Genomic DNA, 21349 nt, shown 5'->3' on the forward strand with positions numbered 1-21349 from the left:
CCTGAGTGAAATGGAGCAGATGGAGCAAGATTTCATCACACTACTCAGAACATCTTGCAATTTAAGACTCATTTCTGGAATTCTACATTTAATATTTTCAAACCACAGTTGACCACAGGTAACAGAAACCACAGAAAGCAAAACTGCATAGAAGCAGGGGGAGGATGCTGTACACTCAGAAAATGGTAGCATTTTCACATTTATTCTCTGACTCATCAAATGATGTTTAATATGGCAGGAGAGACCCAGAGCAAGCCTCTGAAAGCACTCTGTTTAAAAAGTCTGGCCATCCTGATGTCACCATGCTGAATAGACTATGGAGAGAGATTACATAGAGAAAGATGTCTGCGGACTACCAGTGGATCTGTTCCTTGTCTGTTAGTTATTTCTTTTTTTTTTTTTTTTTGAGACGGAGTTTCGCTCTTGTTACCCAGGCTGGAGTGCAATGGCGCGATCTCAGCTCACCGCAACCTCCGCCTCCTGGGTTCAGGCAATTCTCCTGCTTCAGCCTCCTGTCTGTTAGTTATTTCTAATGTTTTTCATTTAACAGTACATTTTTATGTATTTATCACCATTGCATGGTAGTTCATTATATGCATTCACTAGATTTAACACATCCATTGGCCAAATGATGGTAGTCTAGGTGACCTTCAACTCCCTGCTACCACAAACAATGATCAGCATCCTCATATATGCCTTCCATGAACCTATGAAAATTTCTATAAAGGATCTATAGATGGAGCAAACTCAAATTTCCATTTTTTATTTATAAGTAATTATCCTAGAGGGCAATGCTTTTCTGTCAGAAAGTCAATAAAGAGTTTTGATGCTTTCATACATACATATATGTGAGTGTATGTGTGTATATATATATATTTATATCACACACACACACACACAAACATACTAGTGAAGTTACAAAATGAGGTCAGTGGAATCAAAGCTGATGAGTTAATTATCACAATGATGCTATGTACAATACAATTTTAGGAGAGTGAACTTAATTTACTACAGCTACGGCAATACATTTAAACAAGTATATTTTTAATGATTACGGTAGTAAATCCAACTTCCTGAAAAAATATGCTTCTCATCTCTTTTCTTAGGAACAGACCCTGGGCCATGTGCCCAGCTGAACAAACTACATTTCCAGCCTATCTTGTTGATAGAGGTGACCAATGAGGTGTATTTTCATTACAATTGCTTTAAAATCACCCATTTTCTATACCATCTCCAGTCTTGATACTCTTTATGTTTTCCAGTATAAGACAAAAAAATAGTTTTAATCTGATTTTTTCAAATATAGTGAGGTAGAATCTCTTTTTGTATGTTGATTGCCTTTTGATATCAACTTCAGTGAAACGCATAATTATATTGTTTATTTTACTTGTATGTATACACACACATATATATGTGTGTATATATATATATATATATATATATTTGCCTACTTTTTTCAATTTGTAGGTTTATGTATATTAATTGGAGCAGGTTATATTTTTCAAAAATGGCATGGCAATGTGTTTCTGGACCCACATATTCATCCAGGCACTTGCCACTCCCCTTGAACCTATTACCCTTCTCTTGCCTTGAAGACTGCCAAGAAGCATATAATGCAGGGGAATGATGCTGCATGATTTCAGGTTAGCTCATAAAGACAATAAGCTCATAGAAGGTGATTCTGGCCATCTAAATCTTGGGACATGTGCCTTTGGAGTTCTAACCTACCACATGGGAAGTCCAGTTCCCTTGAAGTTACAAGACTAGAGAGACCGAGTACAAGAAAAACAGAGAGAGAGCAGAGGAGAGAAAAGAGATGTGGAGAGAAACAGAGAGCTTTGCCTAGTGAGTCACAGACCTTCCAGCTCTCAGCTGGTTGAGGCTTCCTTGTCCATGCACCAGATAGGAGAGTGAGCCAAGCATGTGAGAGGCCTTGCCATGAGAACACCTAGCTGAGCTCAGTCTATGCTCATGGCTGTGAGAGAGAGTAAAATTAAAACGTTGTTTTAAGCCAGTACATTTTTGGGTGGGTTGTTACATAACAAAGATAACTGGAACATTACTAATATCCAGATGTTTTCTTCATTTGTATTCAAATATTTTCTGTCAGATTCAAGTACCTTTTTTCATAATTTGACTTTGTGTGGTGCTATGGTTTGAAGGTGTCCCCCAAAAGTTCATGTGTAGGAAACTTAATCCTGATAGCAACAGTGTTGGGAGGTGGACACTAATAAGAGGTGATTTGGTCATGAAGTCTCTACTCTTGGGAATAGATTAATGCCATTAGTATGGAAGTGGTTTAGTTACTTTGAGAATGAGCTCCTGATAAAAGAAATGAGTTTGGCTCAATTTCCCCTTTATGTCTCAAATGCTCACTTGTGCTTCTGCCTTTTTGTCATATTACGATGGAGCATTAAGGTCCTTGTCAGATACAAGCACTATATTCTTGGATTTCCAGCTTCTACTACTGTGAAAAATAATTGTCTTTTCTTTATGAATTTCCCTGTCCACGGTATTCTGTTATAGCAACAGAAAATGAACGAAGACACTTACCATATAAAGGATATTTTTAATATACTTTATTTTAAGAACAGTTTTATATTTACAGAAAAATTGAGATTATAAAAAAGAGTTTCCATATATCCCACACCTATTTCCCCTTTTTTAGCACTTTACATTAGTATAGTACTTTTGCCACACTCAATAACAAATATTGATTTCATATTAAGTTTATACTTTATTCAGATCTCCTTAGTTTTTTATCTAACATCCTTTTTCTATAGGAAGGCCCTGTACAAATTACCTCATTACATGTAATCATCATGTCTCCTAGCATCTTCTTGAACGTGAGAGTTTCTCAGACTTTCCTTGCTTTTGATGACCTTGACAGTTTTGAAGAGTATTAGTCAGGTTTTTCCAAATTCTATTGGAATTTGTCTCTGTTTACCACAGAGATAAAGTGCAATTCTTATTACATCCTATAGATGGTACATATTATCAACATGACTTATCACTGTTGATTTTAACCTAGATCACCTGGCTGAAGTGGTGTTGGTCAGGTGTCTCTGATGTAAAGTTACTCTTTTTGTATCCTGTTCCATCCTGTACGCTTTGGAAGAAAGTGCTATGTGCAACCCACACATAAGGAGTGGGGAGTGGCACACCCCATGGAATTTTATATTAGGTAAACAGCTATCAATCTTTTCTTTTAGAATTTCATATTTTCTTTCTTAAGGAAGCCTCTCCCACCAAAGCTATATGGACATTTTCCAAAAATTTCTTTTAATATGTCTACAGTGTTAACTTTAAGATTTTTAGTCCATTTGGAATTTATTTTTACATTGTTATTCATTTCATGGTTAGACTTTTTAAGAGCTTGCTTTCTGAGTGGAATATCTATATATTCCAAGTAGAGAATTCTCTCATTTATGTGTTTTATTAAAGTGAAAAGCCTGATATTAAATGATTTTTGTACTGAATGTTCTAAAAGTCAAAAGTCTAGCAGGGGCTGACAAGAGAAAAGACGCTGGTGATTTACCTATGAATGCTTTCCAGGAGTTTTAAAAATTACACCCACTGGCTTCCAGTAATCTGCACAATAGTGCAAGCATCATAATTTCTGTGCATTTTGAGTGCTCAGGGTATATCATTGGAACATATTATTTTTATTTATAAATGTATGAACATATATGTAGGTGAACTTAAATAGGATTCTTGATCTTACCAAAATACACATATTCATGAAACAGTTAATTTTTTGAATAGATTTTTTTCACTTTAAAATTATGCATTTGCCTGCCCGCATCTATCTCTGTCTCTGTCACTGTCTTTCTCTATTATACAAATACACACACACACACACACACACACACACAGACACACACACACACAGAGTGTCTAACAAAATTATAACCAGTATTAGTGTAAACAATACTAAGTCTGCAGTTCTGAAATTGAGTCTTATTTTGTCAGAATACAGAGACATAGATATATGATTATTATTAAAGTATAAATCTGAAAATGGAGAGTAATATAATAATGGTAAAGTTTTGTCAAAAATATGATCACATAATCTATTTTATTATAGCAATTTTCTTTGAAACTTTAGTGAATTTCTTTCTTCATCAATTGTTTTCAGCTTTCATTTCATAAACACTAAAATCTTGATATTTTTCTATTTACCTGACAAATTTGAGTATATTCTCAACTGAAGAAGAGATATTAGAACCAAAAGTTAGATGTTCAAGAAAGAATTTGCAAAGGATTATGAGTCTGCTGTATTCTTTTTTTTTTTTTTTTTTTTTTTTTTTGAGACGGAGTTTCACTCTTGTTACCCAGGCTGGAGTGCAATGGCGCGATCTCGGCTCACCGCAACCTCCGCCTCCTGGGTTCAAGCAATTCTCCTGCCTCAGCCTCCTGAGTAGCTGGGATTACAGGCACGCACCACCATGCCCAGCTAATTTTTTGTATTTTTAGTAGAGACGGGGTTTCACCATGTTGACCAGGATGGTCTCGATCTCTCGACCTCGTGATCCACCCGCCTCGGCTTCCCAAAGTGCTGGGATTACAGGCTTGAGCCACCGCGCCCGGCGAGTCTGCTGTATTCTTGAGGAGTAGAAAAACAAAATTACAAAGGTAAATTTATTTTAGGGAAGATGAAAATTAAATAAGGTAGAATTTCTCTCTACCATTTAAATTATTTATTCTTTTTTTTTCTCAACTTCTTTTTATTTCTCGTATTTTTAATTTTGGGGTTGAAACAAACAGAATACTCATGTAAGTGATAATGTGTTACTATCTATGACATTTGCTACTGGAGTTTGTACTAATTGATGCTTTTCTTATAAGCTATGTATATATGACACCAGCTGAAGAGTGCAGTTCCCTGTGGGAACATGTATTCCCTAGGTAGTTGACAATAGTATAATCTTAGTAAATAAACTACCAATTGCTAGTTAAGGAGTCATGGTCTAGTCCTTGATGCTTTTAAGAATGTTCATAGAGTTAATGGCTGTCTGTCTTAGTTTGGTGTTACTATAACAGAATACGTGAGACTAGGTAGTTTGTAAAGTTTAGAGTTTATTTAGCTCACAGTTCCGCGGGCTGGGAAGTTCAAGGGGCATGGTGCCAGCATCTACTAAGCTTCTGGTGAGGGCTTCTGTGCTGCCTCATGACACAGCAGAAGTTAAAAAGGAAGCAGACACATGTGAAGAGGCAAAACCTGAGGTGTGCCCTGGCTTTATAACAACCTACCTTCAACATACTCATTTCTACCTGAGAGAACAAATCCAGTCTTAACAGAGAGAGAACTTGCTACCCGGAGATTGGCATCAAACCATTTATAAAATATCTGCTCCCATGATTTAAACACCTCCCACTAGTCCCATCTCGCTACATTGGGGGGGTCAAACTTCAACATGAGTTTTCATGGGGACAAACCATAACCAAGGCATAGAACTATCTTAACAAGAGATCATTCTTCAGGACTTATTATCTGTTATATTATGATTTTCTTAAACATTCAGGAACAAATGCTATGGTAGTCTCTTTAGAAATAAAAACAGTACATATACTCCATAGGCCATTTGGCAACACTGCTTGTTTTATTATAAATTATTAATATTTAAAATGTAGATATTTTGTATACATAAGTTAACTATTATCCATGTTTTAAGAGAAAGAATGAGGGATGACTGTTGTTTGTGTGAGGTTTTCCCAACTTCCACTACTGGGATTCCCTTGCTCATAGAGTGGTATGTACAGTGACTAAACCAAACAGAAAATGATGACTAGACTCATTTATTAATAACTGGGAGCATGTATTATGCTTAAGGTCAAGACTGCAGTAAAAACAGAATTGGCTAAGCGAGAGAGGAATCTGCTAAGTACTTAACTTAGTATATCCAGGTTGCTGGGCTTCCTAACTTGCCCAGTAGAAGACAGAGACACGAGCAGAGGAGAATATCCGGGTTTACACAGAAGGCTGAAAGTGTACTCACTGCCCACAGGAACAGGACCCTACAAGAAATAATTGGTTTGACTTCTTTTAAGGTACAAGGACGTTGTGCATTAGATAATTGTGGCTTACTGAGGTTGATCCATTCCACAAGTATTTACGGAGAATATTTTAAACCAGATACAAAAAAAGAGTAAGACACTTGATCACCCTTCTAAGATTTCATAAGCCAGAAGCATCTTTCTCAAACTATGTATTCCAAAAAGCAGGTGCTTTGTGTATAAGAGATCTGTGGTCAGGAAAACCTGAGAAATGTTGGGATATCAACATGAAACAGGTTGCCTTTGACAGTATTTCTTAGAGAATTTAATGTGTGAATAATACTGTAATTCTCCAAGGGCAACAGAATATATCATTTCCCAAACTGAGAATGAGAATAAGATTCCACTAGAACTCACTTGAAGAAACAGTGCCCTCATCTACTCCTCTTCGCCTTTCTCCAGCCACATGGGGCTCTCTGCTGTTCTCTAATTATTCCAGCTCGCAGCCCAGAGGCTTGGTCTTTGCCGTTCCTCCTGCTTGGGACACTTTTCCCCAGAAATGCATTTTCCTGACCACTGTGGTGATTTTGTTGTTAAATTCTCCTCCAAAATTCTTGCTTCTTTTTCCCCACTTTCTTTTTCTTCATAGTAATTATCACCCCCATATATTTTACTTATTTATTTTGCATATCATTTGAAGGTAAGCTCCTGAAGGCTGGAGTTTTAACTGCTGAATTCCAGTGACGCTTGCCCCTAAATATATGACTGAAGGAAGGATTGGTGCAGGAGCCTCTTTAGTGATTAAGACAGATGTGCAATAACTTTGAAATTCTAAACCCCAATTATAATATTGTTCTCATCTGTGAGTATTTCACACTGGCCCTCCTCTCTTGTGTTTGGAGATCTACTCCTTTTTTTCTGTTGCTGAAGTTTTACATATGATTTTTTTACAATGTTAAAACTTTAGCTACAGATTTATAGGATATGAGTATAATTTGGCTGTCTGCCTGTCACAGTCTTATGAAGAAGGAAAGACGTGTTCTGTTTTTTATGAGGAGAGGAATAGGAACAGAAAGGGTACATGTCGAAGCAGCCACTAAGATTACTTATAAAAGGAGGAATCTGAGATTCTGACTTCCAGCAGACACTTTGTCAAAAAGAATAAACTCTTGTTTACCTTTTTTTTTTCATTTTGAATCACTATTTTTTTTTATTGTACTTTAAGTTCTGGGATACATGTACAGATCTTTAATGTTAATAATTTATGACAATTTTAAAAAGAAAAGTTACTGTTTAATTTTAAAACTTACCTAACCATGATTCTGCTTGTTGATAATGGAGAGGTTGGTGTTAATGAAAGGAAGTAGATCTGGCTTTACAGTTACTTTTCAAAGCTATACGGCACTAGTTCAAAAAGAAAAGATACATATAATGCATTAGAGAAAAACCTAAGAAGAACTTTTACTTTTGATCTGTTTTTAAAAAAACCTTATTTTAGATTCAGGGATACATATGCAGGTTTGTTACATGTTTAATTGTATCATGGGGGTTTGATGTGCAGATAATTTCATCACACAGATGATAAGCATGGTACCTGACAGATAGCTTTTTGATCCTCACTCTCCTCACCAACCTTCACCCTGAAGTAGGCCCCAGTGACTATTGTGCTCTACTTTGTGGCCATGTATACTCAATGTTTAGCTCCTACTTATAAGTGAAAACAAAGTGGTATTTGATTTTCTCTTCCTACATTAGTTCACTGAGGATAATGGCCTCCAGCTCCATCTATGGTTGCTGCAAAGAACATGATCTTATTCTTTTTCATGGCTGAATAGTATTCTATGGTTTATATACACCACCTTTTCTATATCCAGTCTGTTGTTGATGGGTATTTAGATTGATTCCATGCCTTTGCTATCATGAATATGCTGTGATGAACATACATGTGCATGTGTGTTTATGGTAGAATGATTTATATTTCTTTGGGTACATATTCAATAATGAGATTTCTCTGTTTTAAGTTCTTTGAGAAATATCCAAACGCTTTCCACAGTGGCTGAACTAATTTACATTCCCACGAGCAGTGTATAAGCATTCCCTTTTCTCTGCAGCCTCACTAGCATCTGTTATTTTCTGACTTTTTAAAAATAGCCATTCTGACTGTATAAAATGGTACCTCTGACTGGTGTAAAATGGTACCTCATTGTAGTTTTGATTTGTAAGTCTCTAATAATCAGTAATGTTGAGCATTTTTTCTTTTCTTTTTCTTTCTTCTACCTTTTTTTTTTTTTTTTTTTTTTTTTTTTTGATACAGGAACTGGCTCTGCTACCCCCAGGCTACAGTGTAGTGGCAAGATTTTGGCTAACTGCAACTTCTACTTCCTGGGCTGAGCTGATCCTTCCACTTCACCACCCAAGTAGCTAGCACTACAGGTGCACACACCATGACCAGTTAATTTTTGTATTTTTTTGTGGAGATGGAGTTTCATCATCTTTCTCAGGCTAGTCTTAAACTCCTGAGTTCAAGTGATCAGTCTGCCTTGGCCTCCCAAAGTGTTAGGATTATGGGCATGAGCCACCGTGCCCGGCCACATTTTTTTTCATATGCTTGTTGTCTTCTTTTGAAGTGTTCGTGTCTGTTCATGTCCTTTGCCCACAATTTAATGGGGTTGTTTTTTTGCTTGTTACTTTAAGTTTCTTATAGATTCTGGATATTAGACCTTTGTGGGATGCATAGTTTGAAAATATTTTCTCCCATTCTATAGATTATCTCTTTATTATGTTGATAGTTTCTGTTGCTGTGCAGAAACACTTTAATTAGGTCCCATTTGCCAATTTTTGCTTTTGTTGAAATTGTATTTGACATCTTTGACATGAAATGTTTGCCAGGACCTATGTTTAGAATGGTATGTTTTAGGCTATCTTCCAGGGGTTTTATAGTTTTGGGTTTTACCTCTAAGTCTTGAAGCCATCTTGAGTTGATGTTCGTATATCGTGTAAGGAAGGGGTCCAGTGTCAATCTTCAGCATGTTGTTAGCTAGTTATCCCAGCACCATTTATTGAATAAGGTTTTTTGTTTGTTTGTTTGTTTGTTTACCCCATTGCTTGTTTTTGTTAGCTTTGTCAAAGATCAAATGTTTGTAGGCGTGTGGCATTATTTCTGTTCCATTGGTCTGTATGTCTGTTTTTCTACCAGTACCATGCTGTTTTGGTTACTGCAGCCTTGTAGTACAAAGTCATGTAATGTGATGCCTCCAGCTTTATTCTTTTTTGCTTAGGATTGCTTTGGCTATTCAGGCCCTTTTTTGGTTCCATATAAATTTTAGAATAATTTTTTTATAATTCTCTACAAAATGTTATTGATAGTTTGATAGAAATAGCATAAATTGCTTTGGAAAACATTGACTCTTCCTATCCATGAGCATGAAATGTTTTTCCATTTGTTTGTTTTCTCTGCTTTCTTTCAGCAGTTTTGTAATTTTCATTGTAGAGATCTTTCACCTCCCTGGTTAGCTGTATTCCTAGGTGTTTTATTCTTTTTGTGGCTTATGTGAATGGGATTGCATTCTTGATTTGGCTATCAGCTTGGGTGTTGTTGGCATATAGATATGCTACTGATTTTTGTACATTGATTTTGCATCCTGAACTGCTGAAGTTGCTTGCCAGATCTAGGAGCTTTTGGGCAAAAGCATGTGGGGTTTTCTAGATATACAATAATATCCATTTGCAAACAAAGATAGTTTGACTTCTTTTCTTCCTGTTTACATACATTTTATTTTTTTCTGTTGCTTGACTGCTCTGGCTAGGACTTCTCATACTCGGTTGAATAGGAGTGGTGAGAGTGGGCATCCATATCTCAAGGGGAATGCTTCCAGCTTTTGTCCATTCAGTATGACTTTGGGTGTGAGTTTGTCATAGATGGTAATTACTATTTTGAGGTATGTTCCTTCAGTGCCTAGCTTGTTGAGAGTTTTTGATGTGAAGGAATGTTGAATTGTATTGAAATCCTTTTCTGCATCTATTAAGAGGATCTTGTAGTTTTTGTTTTTGTTTTTCTTCATGTGATAAATCACATTTATTGATTTGCATATGTTGACCCATCCTTGAATCCCAGGGATAAAGCCTACTTGATTGTGGTGGATTAACATTTTTATGTTAATGGTAGATTTGGTTTGCTAGTATTTTGTTAAGGAATTTTGCATCTATGTTCATCAAGAATATTGGCCTGAAATTTTCTTTTTTGTGTTTCTACCAGGTTTTGGCATCAGAATGATGCTGGCTTCATAGAATGAGTTAGAGAGGAGTACCTCTTCCTCAATTTTTTGTAATAGTTTCAGTAGGAATTGAACCAGCTCTTCTTCATATATCTGGTAGAATTTGGCTGTGAATCTGCCTGGTCCTAGGCCTTTTCTGGTTGGTAGGGTAGGCTTTTTATTACTACCAACCAGAAATACAAGTTCTTGTCAAAACTTGTTATTGGTCTGTTCAGGGTTTCAGTTTCTTCCTGGTTCAATCTCTGGCAGTTATATCTTTCCAGGAATTTATCAATTTCTTGTAGGTTTTTTAAGGTTTCTGTTCTTGTTGTTCTGCACATAGAGGTGTTTGTAATAGTCTTTGAGAGCTTTCTTTATTTCTTTGGAGTCTGTGGGAATGTTTCCTTTGTCATGGCTCACTGTATTTGTTTGGATCTTCTTTTTTCTTTACTAGACTAGCTAGCAGTCTATCAATCTTATTTATGCTTTCAAAGAACAAATCTTGACTTTTATTGATCTTTTGAATGGCTTTTCACATCTCTATATTTCATTCAGTTTAGCTCTGTTTTTGGTTATTTCTGGTCTTCTGGTAGTTTTGGGGTTAGTTTGCTCTTGTTTTTCTAGTTCCTTTAGGTGGGATGTTAGATTGTTAATTTGAGATTTTTCTATGTTTTCAATGTGGGACTTTAGAGCTATAGACTTTTCTTTTAACACTGCTTTAGCTGTGTCCCTGAGATTCTGGTATTTGTTTTTATTAGTTTCAAAGAAATTATTGATTTATGCTTTAATTTTCTTGCTTACTCTACAGTAATTTAGGAATAGGTTGTTTACTTTCCATACAATTGTATTAAGTTATTTTCTCAGTATTGATTCTATTTTTATGGTGCTGGGGTCCAAAAGAACAGTTGGTATGATTTTGGATTTTTTGAATTTTTCAATAATTGTTTTATGGCTAATTGTGTGGTTGATTTTAGTATGTGCCATGTGCACATGAGCAGAATATATATTCTGTTGTTTTTGGGTGGATAGTTCTATAGATGTCTGTTAGGTTTAGTTGGTCAAGTTCAAGTCCTAAATATCTCTGTTAATTTTCTACTTTGATGATCTAATGCTGTCAGTGGGTGTTGAAGTCTCCCACTATTATTGTGTAGTTATTTAATTTTTTTTCATAGTTCTCTAAGAACATGCTTTATAAATCTGTGTGCTCCTTTGTTGGGTGCATATATATTTATAATGACAAGACAGTTTTCTTGTTAAACTGGACTCTGTAGTATTATGTAATGCCTTTCTTGGTCTTTTTTAATTGTTGTTGATTAAAGCCTGTTTTGTCCACAATTAGAATAGTAACCCCTTGCTTTTATTGTTTTCTGGTTGCTTGGTAGATTTTTCTCCATCCCTTTACTTTGAGTCTACGGGTGTCATTGCATGTGAGATAAGTCTCTTGAAGATAGCTTACAGTTAGTTCTTGCTTCTTTGTCCAATTTGCCACTCTTTGCCTTTTTATTGGGGCCTTTTTCCCATTTACATCCAAAGTTGATATTGATATGTGTGGATTTGACACTGTTATTGTGAGGTTAGCTGGTTATTATGCAGACTTTACTGTCTAGTTGCTTTACAGTGTTAGTGGTCTATTTATTTAAGTATGTTTTTGTGGTGGTTGCTAATGCTCTTTTGTTTCCATATTTAGCACTCCCTTAAGGACCTCTTATAGGGGGGGTGTGGTGGTAACAAATTCCTATAGCATTTGCTTCTCTGAAGAGAATCTTACCTTTCCTTTATGTATGAAACTTAGTTTGGCTGAACATAAAATTCTTGGTTGGAGCTTCTTTTCTTTGAGAATGCTGAATATAGGCCTCCAATCTCTTCTTGTTTATAGAGTTTCTGCTGAAAGATCTGTTGTTAGCCTTTTGGGGTTATCTTCGTAGGTAATCATCAGCCTCTTCTCTGCTGCCTATAATATTTTTTCTTTCATGTTAACCTTGGGAAATCTGATGATGATATGTCTTAGGATGGTCATCTTATATAGTACCTGTCAGAGGTTCTTGCATTTTGTGATTTTGATTGTTGGCCTCTCTTGCAAGGTGGGGGACATTTTTTTTGGACAATGTCTTCTAGCATGTATTTCCAAGTTGCTTGCTTTCTTGCTCTCAGGAATGACAATGAGTCATAGATTCAGTCTCTTTACATAATATCATATATTTTGGAGGTTTTGTTCATTATTCTTTTTTTGAGATGGAGTGTTGATCTGTCACCCAGGCTGGGTTGCAGTGGTGTAATCTTGGCTCACTGCAAGCTCTGCCCACCGTGTTCAAGCGATTCTCTGCCTCAGCCTCCTGAGGTAGCTGGGATTATATGCACCCACTACCAAGTCTGACTAAATTTTGTATTTTTAGTAGAGACAATATTTCACCATTTTGACCAGGCTGGTATTGAACTCCTGACCTCATGATCCACCCTCTTCCGCTTCCCAAAGTGCTGGGATTACAGGTATGAGCCACTGCACCCAACTTATTCTTTCTTCTTTCTTCTTTGTTTTTTTTGTTTGACTGAGTTGATTTAAAGAACCAGTCTTTAAGCTCTGAGATTACTAAGGCTTACAAAAAGAATAGAAGCATCAACATGTTAGTCCCTATGGATTTAACCATAAACTTCACCATAGACATCCTAAGGTGGAGGCAGCCAGAGCTAGTCATTGGACACCAGCCACCTGAGAAAGATGGAAGCCCAAATATAACTGGAGAATAAGCAGCTGCAGTGCAGAGAGGTAGCTGTGTGGGATGAAGTGTGCTATCCCCTACAGAGTCTCTCATTGGTCACCCTTTTGGTCCAATCATATGCTACTGAGGGTTCCCTGAGCAAAGAGACAGGCATTAGAGCCTTGTCCTCAGTGTACAGTGAGTTGAAATATGCTTTGAATATAAGCAGTAAATATTGGCCAAAAATATTACAATAGAAGATGTCTGGAACTTAAAGCTTGTTTCTAAAGATACTGACATGTAACCAGGCCTAGACCCACATATGTTTTTCACTGTTCTATTAGCAAAACCAAGAGAAAGATTTTAATAAGAGGTTAGCTCAACATCAAATAGAAATTTTAAAAATTCCATTATGGAGTTTTCCAAGTATACTCAATAATAATAAGTACAAGGTAATAAACCTCCATCCACCAGCTTAAAAAATTATTAGTCCTTTTTTTCACCTATTCCTCCTTCCATTCTTTTTGGAGGACTATAAAAGTCTTCAATATACACCCCAATGACATATTGGTTTTGTATATAACTGTAATGCCATTATCACATCTAACACAATTAACAATAATTCATTTATAGTATCTAATACTTAGTCCATCATCTGATTTTCCTGATTATTTCAAGAATTATCTTCACAGGTTGTTTGTGCCAAACAGGACATACAGTCCACACATTGCATTTAATTATGATCCTTAAATCTCTTTTACTCTTTTATAGCCTGACCCCTGTTTTTTCATGTCATTGATTCTGTATAGAAATCAGGGCGTTTTGCTTATTGGATGTTTGATATTCTGGATTCGATTGATTGCTTCCTTCAGAGGATTTCTAACTTGATCCTCTGTTGACTATATTTCCTGTTATTTCTAGAGGCTTGTTTAGACTCAGATTCAGTTGCTTACACAATAATACCACTTAGTGGTTCTGGGTACTTCTGATTTTGTCACATAATGAAGCACATGGTATCTGCTTATCACACTTGTAGTTTATCATGTTTTTCCTCCTTTATCTTCATTGTTACGTCTCTTTGGGGGAAATTCAAATTTATGCTACCTTTATTATATTTTTCCAGCCAAAGTTCAGAAAAGTCTGGATTTACATAGACAAAACAACCAGTCAAAATACCAGTGGTTTGGATTCTAAATTTCTTGGACAAGTTGTATTTGAAAATGTTTACTCCTTCATACACAAAGGGATTGACTCGCGACAAAAGTGTATAAGTTATGAACACTTAAGAGGGATTACTGAATGTAAAATTACAAAAAGCTCATCATTAATTACTATGTTTAGAAACTACACTATTGAAAGTTAGGATGAAAATAGCTGGAATTTAATGAGTCATTTGCTACTTATTCAGCTTATGGATTTCTAATGCCACTTACTTCTAGCCTTTCTTCTTTTCTTTAGGGAGTTTTTGGTGGTATTTTTATTGCCTTTTAACACCTCCAGAAACCACTGTATGCTGATAACTGACCATAAAATGTACATGTGGAGAGACATGTGAGAGATTATGAATCAGGATTCATGCTGTGTTACTGATTGAGATAAACCATGAGCAGTTTGTACCACAGTTGAAGATTTTTCAGGGGCGATGCAGGGTAGAAAGTAGTTAGAATTCACTACCTGGCATGCTATCTATGGGAAGAAATAGAAACATAAATTATTATGAAAGTCAGTATACTCACTGAAGGAAGAGACACACTCCGCAGGTCTTGGATGTATTCTGCTATAGGCCCAAGCCATGGGTTCTCAGCCATGATTGTATATTGGAATCACTTGGGCAGCTTTAAATCTTGCTGCTGTCCAGAATCAATCCTGAAATTGAATCTGGGTCTCTGGGGATCAGCCCCAAGCATTGATATTTAAAAGAAAACTCTTGGGTGATTCTACTGTGCAGTCAGGGTTGAAAACATCCAATCAACTCAATAAGAGGTGGCATTTACAAGTCTTACTGTGTGCAGAGGACTGTGCAGAAAATACTTTGTACATAAAGAAATTGATGCTTGGAGAGATGTTGTTTGCTCAATGTCTTGCCTCAAAACAGTTTCACACTCAGTCTATTTAGCTTCAGAACCAAAGGCTTTTGAGCTTATTATGAACATTAAGCAAAGTTAAGACATTGAATTCATGACACAACTCAGAACACACATGATAATGAAACACAAGTTTAACAAATAATTATTAAGTAGGATGCATGCTGATATTTTATTTTGTTTAATTAAAATAATAGTAGTCAAAACCCAGTAAAATTATTTCCTGACTTGCAGTTTGAAACACTCTTCTCAACCATGACAGTGCAGGTTTCATTTCTGTTCCTGCAAGTGGCAAGATCTTTTCCCCATCTATGCCTTCTCATTTTGTTTGCTTTCTCACTTGGAAAGCCCTTTCCTTTTTTCTCTGCATTTAAAAAAAGACCATCAAATTGCTTCCTTGCTAAAAAGTGTTTCCAAGACTATTCCAGTCCTTAGTGCCTCCTTTTCTGATGCCTATTTTTTAACACAAAGAGATCATCACACATTTCTTACACTAAATTGTATGATATATTGTGATGTTCTATAATTGTTTTATATCTTAGATGGTTATGTCTCTTTGAGGACAGTGACTGCATTCTATGCTTTTGCTTCTATAGCCTTTGAAATGTCTAGCAAAAGCATATGTGTGTTAGGGACATTTCAAATACTAAAAAACAATTATGTGTTCCTACACAAGTGAACCTCTGAGCTTTCATTTCTTCAGCTCTGAAATGAAGGGGATGTTTTAGGTTATTTTAAAGTATCTTCCAGTTTATTAGTCTATATTTCTATGATATATGAGGACTTCTGTAAAATGCACAAATGAAGAAAAATGCAAATTTTTTTATTAGCAACTACTATACAAGAAAAGTTCTTATGTGAGACAAAAAAAGTCTGAAACTTTTTGTAATTTTTTGGTAAGCAAAATATAAACACCTTTTCAGAGATAAAGACAACATCTTTACCTCTGAAAAGAGAAAGTTACTGGAGTTTAAAAATTAAGTTGGGCTCTGTGGCACTTGGATACTGAAATGTGATTATACATACATACATACATACATATATATATATTCATTTAACTTGGGGAATATATGTATCAGGGAATTCCTATGAACTCTTATCAAATTGAATTGATTACATAACTAAAAAAGGCCTAATAATCAATGTGGGCTTGAGGTACATGGAGGCAGAGTTATAATTTAGGGAGAAAAATAATTGAATACAATACAATGATGGTTTATATATTGTTTGCAGATGGTTTGTGAAATGTTACAAACATCACTCAGGATCTTCTCAGTAGCTTTGGAGGCCAAAGGTTGTGGCTGGTTGTTTTAATTACTAGCACCTCCATGACCATCAGCATTCTCATTCTTCTGATTGTGAGACTATTGGTAAGAGAGCGAGAAAGGTGGTGAGTCGCCTTGGTGATGGTGTAGGTGGTGGTGGTGGTGTGTGTACTGGGGAATGGGGATTGTCGTGGGCATTTGTAGTCTGTCTCTATTCAATATTCCCTTGACTTCTTTATTAACAACACTTTAATTTTCCTTTGGGAAACTTCTTTCTTTCTACTTAGTCCCTGTGGTTTGAGTATATATGAAGGTTACATACAGCTATTTCCCTTGTTCTTTTTTTTTTCTTTCTTTTTGAGACATGGTCTCACACTGTTCCCTGGGCTGGAGTGCAATGGTGCCATCTCAGCTCACTGCAACCTCCGCCTCCCAGGTTCACGCAATTCTCAGACCTAAGACTCCCAATTAGTTGGGATTACAGGTGCACACCACCACACCTGGCTTTTTTTTTTTTTTTTTTTTTTTTGTATTTTTAGTAGAGATGAGGGTTCTCTATGTTGGCCAGACTAGTCTTGAACTCCTGACCTTGTGATCCACCTGCCTCAGCCTCCCAAAGTGCTGGGATTATAGGCATGAGCCACCATACCCAACCTCCCTTGATCTGTTTTCAGATACAGGCAAATGACGCCAGCCTGCCGTTCCATCCCATGGTTACAATGGTTTGTTCAGAGATGAGCACAGGATCCACGTGGGTTTGATGAGATATTCTTTAGCTTGCTCTCTTTCTGATGAGACCAATTGCTAAGGAGGTTAGACGTTAAGACTGGAGATAAAGGTCTTGCCTCTGCTTAGAGAAAATAAAACCAGTGCAATGAACATGCAGTGAAGACAGGCAGAGAATTTGAGTCCTGATGCTCTTTGAGTATCTGGAGGAGAAAAAGGGATTTCTAAGAATTTATTTGTGTGTGTGTGTGTGTGTGTGTGTGTGTGTGTGTGCGCGCGCGCGCGCGCCAGCTCTACTTGTGGGATTTATAAACATATGAACCAATAAATTCCAATGCTTTTTGCTGTAGGTTTTGCTAACTCAGTCTCAGTTGTGTGCCAGTCACATCCAACTATCCTGACTTCACTCTTCTCACTGATAATCTCCTTTCCCATGTTAAAAGTTTGGTCCAGACAAGACCATGTCTCCTGCTTTTATACAGCCCAGGGCTTATTTCCTTTCCATCTGGTTACAGAAGTTTCTCCAACCTTTTGCATATTCTCTCCTTGCCTTCTTCTTCTACAAGTTCAATACAAGTGCTTGTTTCACAGCTGTGGGTGGCAAGAGGCAAAGAACGGAGTGTTCTGGTCCAGTCTCAGGGTAGTGATGGTCCATGCAAGTGCCTTTGTGTGAATGAGGAAATGCCACTGTCTCTGAGCTTGGTGCTAGGACTGGAGCTTTGGAACCCAGGCTAGATCTTAACTCCAGATTGCCTGCCCCCCTCCTCAGCCAGAGGACACAGTGCAGAGTGCAAACGGGACAACACTATGCTGAAGCCCCATAGTTCCAAGAAGCAAGGATTGGAACCATGAGGTACAAAAACAAGTCCGTGGACAGTAGCAACCCTCTGCTGCTCATGCCCACTGCTGCTGTGGTCTGTTCCTAGGCTGATGACAGCTGCTGATGCTGGTAGCCTCCTGGGCATCACCACTGGAGGCTGTGGCCCCAGCAATGATCACATATGTTGTTAGCTAGAAAAACAATGTATCATGTGTCACTGAAAGCAGCATTTCCCACTGTCTCAAGGTGACACTTTTTCTAGGGGGTCTTCCTGGTTGTTTGGCATCTTAACAGCCCATCTGTTGATGAAAGTCAATCGTTTTAGAAATGCAGTGGGGGGCCAGCTGGCAATTGGCCATTGGAAGAGAACAGAGCACCCGGTAAAGGAGGACACCAGACAAGTCTCCCATGCCACACATCCAGGGACATCTTCAGGGGTCGGTCTAGGGGCGTCTGCTGGTTTTTAGTTATTTCATTCTGTGTGAGACCCTCATCACTGTGTTGGAAAAGAGGAAGAATAACCAGGAAGGAAACGCGAACAGCCTCGGGGAACGCAATTCCACTGGGCAATCGCCACTGGAGGTGCACTTTGGGGGACTTGGGAGCGGGAAACCAGGACCCTAAAAGGACTGCCAGCGACCAGGGGCGGGGCGACGCTCTGGGATCGGGGCGCGGGGTGCAGGGCGCGGGCCAACGGCGAGGGCTGCCCCAGTGCAGCCGCTGGGCGCGTTTGCCGTAGCCGAGGTGCCTTTGCCGGGACGGAGCAGCGACGTGACCTGAGTGCAGAGGGGTTCAGGGCGGGGAGCGGCCAGAAAGGGGCTGGTGATCCGCCCTGGAGAAGCTCGGGCGTGGCCTCCCGGGATCTCTCCGTCTCTACTCGCCTCCTCCCTCTTTACTTGTTTCCTCCCTCTCTCTCTCCTCTCCTCTCCCCTCACCTCCAGGTCTAAAACGGGGGCCGGCGCCTTTAAGAGGGAGCGTTGGTTACCCTGGGGGCGGGAACCCCTCGGCGGCTCGCGCGGCGGCGGCGCTCGGCCGCGATGCTCCTCACTTTCAGCTCCGGCTCCCGCCACCGCCGCTTCCATCGCCGCCGCCGCCGCCGCCGCCACCTCCTCCTCGTCGCCCTCCTTCCTCCTCCGCCGGGAAGCGTCGTTCTGTGCAGCGGAGGAGAGAAGTGCTATGTCAGGAAAGTTCCGGGAGGGACTGCATGGGGCCATGCTCCCTGGGCTCTTCCGCGGGCGCCCGCGCGCCGCCCTTCGCGAGAGGTGAGGCTGGGGTCCGCGGCCCGCGGGGCAGGTAGCCGCCCGGGGCGGGGAGCGCCGGCATCCGCGGCGCTGGGCAGGGCGTGCGGTTTGGCGGAGTGCGTGGGGGGAACCGGGCTGGAGAGACCGAAGTTGTGCGGGAGAAGCCGGGGTTTTCGGGAAGCGTTCTGCAGCTGGACTGGAGTGATTTCGGGCGGCGCGGCGCGGTGGGGGCCTGGCGGGGACTCGGCTTCTCCCGGGCCGCGCGCCCCTCCCGTGCGCGCCTCGGCGGCTAGGCCTTCGAGGAAAACGGTCGGCTGCGGAGGGGCGCCGGGCGCCGGCTCCCTCGTTGCCGGGCCGTTCTCATCGAGAATTCAGTGCTGGGAGTGCGAGGAAGGAGATGGGCTCCACTTGAACTTTGTCACGGTCTGGCCGCTTGAGGGCTGAAATGTACCTTGTTCGTGGGAGCGAAAGGTCCCTTCGCGCCCCGGCAGTTCCGAGAGGTTCCCTCTTCCATGTGGCTCAGCTGGCGGCGCTGTGTGTGTGTTTCATCCTTGGCCGGTTTTCAACGTCGCCCAGATTTCAGTCTTCCCTCCTCTGCCCCTTTTCGGAAACGTTCTTTTTTAATAAATAAAATATATCGTGGAGTCTCAGAGTGCTTAAAAGAAAAACCCCAACAATGGGATTTCTTTTAATGAAAAATTTAATGAAAAATTTTCCCAGGTCTTGCCCAAATTTTCAGTGATCGTTTAGTCTTTGATGAAATGTTTGGACTCAGACTCGACACTTAGGGAACACAGGCATCCCTGTAGTAGCATGCAGGTTTTTAGTGAGGTAGGATGAAGTTTAAACCATATCTTTTTCAAAATAGAATTTTTTTCTTTTTTTATTGGTGAGCTTGTTTTTCATTGTGTCTTAGATTAAGAGGGCATGAACCAGTTCTAGGAGTAGTATTTCTAAGAATCATGGATAAAACCTGATGTTTCTTGCCTAAGTTGATACTGCTTCAGACATTCTAATCCATGGATGACGTATGTAATATGTATTTCATTTGATAAAACCTAGTATAAAAGTACATTCATTGCAGACGTGGGTAAGTTTTTTTTTTTTCCATGTGTCCTGTGGGTAAAGGAAGCCCCATTTTCTCATACCCCCAGGTGTCTGCTACACCATGTCTATTCCTGTTTGCTTGATTCACTCACATTGCCAACTACAAATTAAAGGTGCTGATGAAAAGTCCCTATATTTCATAAAGTGTTGCATAGCCAAAATTTTAGTAACATAATTTATTACATCAATAAAAACAGAATGTGAGAGCTTATTTAAATAAAAGAGTGCCGTGAAGTATTTCTGGTATATGCGTTTCATACAATTTTGTGTGTGAAAAATGTACTTCCAAGACAGGGGATAGTGTGGGAAACATCTTGTTTGCAGTGGGAAGTTTTCGAAGAAAATCATCCCAGAATAACCATTAATACTGAAAAATTTTGTTTGGGATACAGATTTTCTTCTCTAAGTACAATTTTGTCACTTTGCTGTAAAACATACTCGTAACGAAACTGAAAAAAAGAACTCACCATCTCAAGCACTTTCTGAAAATTTTCAGCAACTAACCAACATTCTTGGAGAAAAATTTGCTTAGAAAAATTATCATAACTAAAACCCCAATATACTTACTATTTTACCTTAAATTTGCTGGGCTACAGGCAAGAAAGTGAAAATTTAGTGTTCCAAGGTGGATGTGACTTAGTTCCCAGAGTTATTTGAGCACTTTGAGATTTTGTGTACGTTTTATTTAATTTGGGATGATTGTTTTGTGAATGAGTCTTTTGGAAATGATACACACATACATGTGGACTTATATATGTATATATCCATATCACATGTATATTTATGTATCCATACTATATATAGTTTAGCTATATATACCATATCTATAGATGCTATTGAATATATAAAAAAACATGAAAACCATTTAGCGACTTGATAATACATGTGTACCAAGAACAGCAGGTCTAAAAGATCAGCTTAAAATAGTTATTGGTAGGGCTTGTCATCTTTTTAGCATTTTAGTCATTATCAGTTAAGTTAAAAGCACTGTTTTCCAATGTGTTCTTGAACTCTTAACAAGGCTTGGATCAGGGATCCATATCCTAACCACGTTTATCTATTAAGATGGATTGAATTTCTTCTGAATGGATAATTGAACCCTGCATTTCTTAAGTTTCAGTAGGCAAATTCTAGGTAAAATTTAGCTTGTCAATATAGTG

The 21349-nt window shown here is 38.6% G+C and overlaps 1 protein-coding gene across 2 annotated transcripts in view; it reads left to right on the forward strand.

Annotated features, from left to right (window-relative positions):
• Positions 1-18607: 18607 nt before the first annotated feature.
• Positions 18608-21349, forward strand: part of GPR63 (G protein-coupled receptor 63) — a 37677-nt gene continuing 34935 nt past the window's right edge. The window contains exon 1 of one of the 2 annotated variants that reach the window (XM_074397687.1): positions 18608-19103. The gene's annotated coding sequence lies outside the window, so the exon portion shown is untranslated. The remainder of the gene's footprint in view (positions 19104-21349) is intronic. The other variant, XM_010333774.3, reaches the window with a different exon arrangement.

The sequence above is a fragment of the Saimiri boliviensis genome, chromosome 4 (genome assembly GCF_048565385.1).
Source record: "Saimiri boliviensis isolate mSaiBol1 chromosome 4, mSaiBol1.pri, whole genome shotgun sequence".
Classification (NCBI taxonomy): Eukaryota; Metazoa; Chordata; class Mammalia; order Primates; family Cebidae; genus Saimiri; species Saimiri boliviensis.